Below are 2,903 nucleotides of genomic sequence, written 5' to 3'. Positions count from 1 at the left end.
ATATATATATATATATATAATCAATCTGAAGAAATGGAGAAAATCCACTGTAGTGTAATCTTAGCTAGCCAACATGTTGACCAAACATCAATACTAACAGGAAGATGAATAAATAAAATATAGAGGAAGAACAACAAATGGTTTTGAACATAGCCTGAAGTAATTTATAAGAATTTTTTTATCCACCTTCAGGGATTGAACAACTTATCATTCTTTGAAGGAAAATGACTTAAGTGACAGTTAATATGTCATCAAATTCTTCAGAGGCAAAACAGAAGTGGCTCATTTTTCAAATGATGAAAGAAAAAAGACCTTCAACCTAGGATCTTTTGTGCACAGAACATAGCTGTTCGACATCAAAATTAAATCAAGGTATGCTGAGGTAATGAAGAGGAAGGGAACTTTCTAGCAGTATACTCATTCTCAGAGAATGTCTAAGTCAGGCAACCTAAGAAAAACAGTCAGGATGAAGAGAACACCTGGGGGAGCAGAGGCAATCAGGAAAACCCTTGCTTCTCAAGCTCAAAACTTGGGTTCCCAATCACAAAAGAACTCACACGATATGTACTCACTGATAAGTGGATATTAGCCCAGAATCTTAGAATACCCAAGATATAAGTTACAATTTGCAAAACACATGAAACTCAAGAAGAACGAAGACCAAAGTGTGGACACTGTGCCCCTTCTTAGAATTGGGAACAAAACACCCATGGAAGGAGTTACAGAGACAAAGTTTGGAGCTGAGACAAAAGGATGGACCATCTAGAGACTGCCATATCCAGGGATCCATCCCATAATCAGCCTCCAAATGCTGATACCATTGCATACACTAGCAAGATTTTGTTGTCTCTAGTGTGACTACGCTGGGGCCTAGCAAATATATAAGTGGATGCTCACAGTCAGCTATTGGATGGATCACAGGGCCCCCAATGGAGGAGCTAGAGAAAATACCCAAGGAGCTAAAGGGATCTGCAACCCTATAGGTGGAACAACATTATGAACTAACCAGTACCCCGGAGCTATTGACTCTAACTGCATATGTAGCAGATGGCCTAGTCGGCCATCACTGGAAAGAGAGGCCCATTGGACATGCAAACTTTATATGCCCCAGTACAGGGGAATGCCAGGGCCAAAAAGTGGGAATGGGTGGGTAGTGGAGTGGGTGGGAGGGTATGGGGGACTTTTGGGATAGCATTGGAAATGTAAATGAGAAAAATACCTAATTTAAAAAACAACAACAACAACAACAACAAAAAAAAACCTTGGTTCCAACCGGAAAACCAATGAAAAATTTTAAGTATGCACTGTAACCTCAGAATCTTGGATATGAAGACAGATGGATTTCTGGGACTTGTTGGTTAGCCCAGACTGATTTGTGAGCTCCAGTTCCAGTGAGAGATTCTCTCTCAAGGAACAAAGGCACAAACACTGAGGAGCATGACCTGAGGTTGCTCTGTGCTCTCTCTGCTTACATGTAAGCAGAGTGGATGCTTACAATCAGTATTTACAACTTAAAGTGCAAGTCACAAATAGGCACGGTTTTATCTAGTATGTTACTTTACATTTTATAATTTATATGTGCTAAAGGAGCTCATGCTATGTCACAATATAGAGGTCAGAGGAATATATATGCAGGAGTCAGGTTCTCTCCTTCTACCATGGGGGGACCCAGGGTTTGGTGGTAAGTGATTTTTCTCACTGAGCCATACGATTAATAGGAGGGTTACAATGTGAGGATTGTATTGTGTTTTCTATGAAATTGCACAAAAATTTCACAGCAGTAGGCAGGATGAAGCTATTTATTTATAATGTAACTATTGGAAGAATTTTGCAAAGCAATAAAAAATATACAGTCAAAACATCCTGGACAGATCATAGTAGAACACCACCAAGATATAAAGATAACATTCCAGATTGAGTGGCACACATCTTTAATATCAGGACTTTGAATACTAAGGCAGAGAATGCGAGTTGAAGGTCAGTCTCAGCTATATGCTTAGACATGATCTCAATTTAAAAAAGAGTTAAAGTGACTCAGAAAGAATTTGAACTGAAATTATAAAAGGAAAAGAGAACACTGAGCCTGTTGATCAATGCCTGTCATTCTATTCTCTCTATAGGATGAGTCAGAAGGTTCACAAGTTCAAGGTTTACTTAGACTGTGTAGGGAGACTTTGCCTTAATACAAACAGTAAAGATGACTTGGGATATGGCTCAGAGGCAAGAGACTTACCTAGCAATTGTGAATATATTATTGATTCCATAGTACAAAACTATAATAAACAAATAAAGAATTGGAGAATGACCTATAAGTCTCTTTCCACAGGATGAACGTGTATTTGATCCAACTATATTCTACTCAGTTAGCTCCCTTTATCTGCCATGTTCCTACTCACTTTGAAACAAGGAAGCCCTAGCAGCCCTAAGTTCAAACACTACTCTCCATACAGTGTGGCCATATCCCTTGGTGTTGAAGAGATCAGCCTTAGTTCTAATTTTTACACACACACACACACACACACACACACACACACACACAGAGGCAATTAATTCCTAAAAATTTCTGATCAACTATTTCTTTCCCTCAGTAGAAATCTATCAATATAGAAAAAAAATGGAACTCATATTTTAAACTTCTTGAGTTTTCAGGACATTAAATTTTTCTTCATATTTAATATATACTGAAATTAAAACAGGAGTTAAAGTATTATTTTAATTTAATATCATCTAGTGATTTATAGAATTTTCTTTACTAAGACAAAACAAAAACACAGACTTAAGTAATTGACATGGTGTTTAGATCCCATTGTGTTTTGGGGAAAGAAATCGGTTCATTTTATTTCTGATAGAAAAGGCTATATTCTAGGTTTTCAGATTATTCACAGCCATAAAAGAAAAATTCA

This window comes from Mus caroli, chromosome 12 (genome assembly GCF_900094665.2).
Source record: "Mus caroli chromosome 12, CAROLI_EIJ_v1.1, whole genome shotgun sequence".
In the NCBI taxonomy this organism is placed as follows: domain Eukaryota; kingdom Metazoa; phylum Chordata; class Mammalia; order Rodentia; family Muridae; genus Mus; species Mus caroli.
This window is presented reverse-complemented; position numbering follows the sequence as displayed.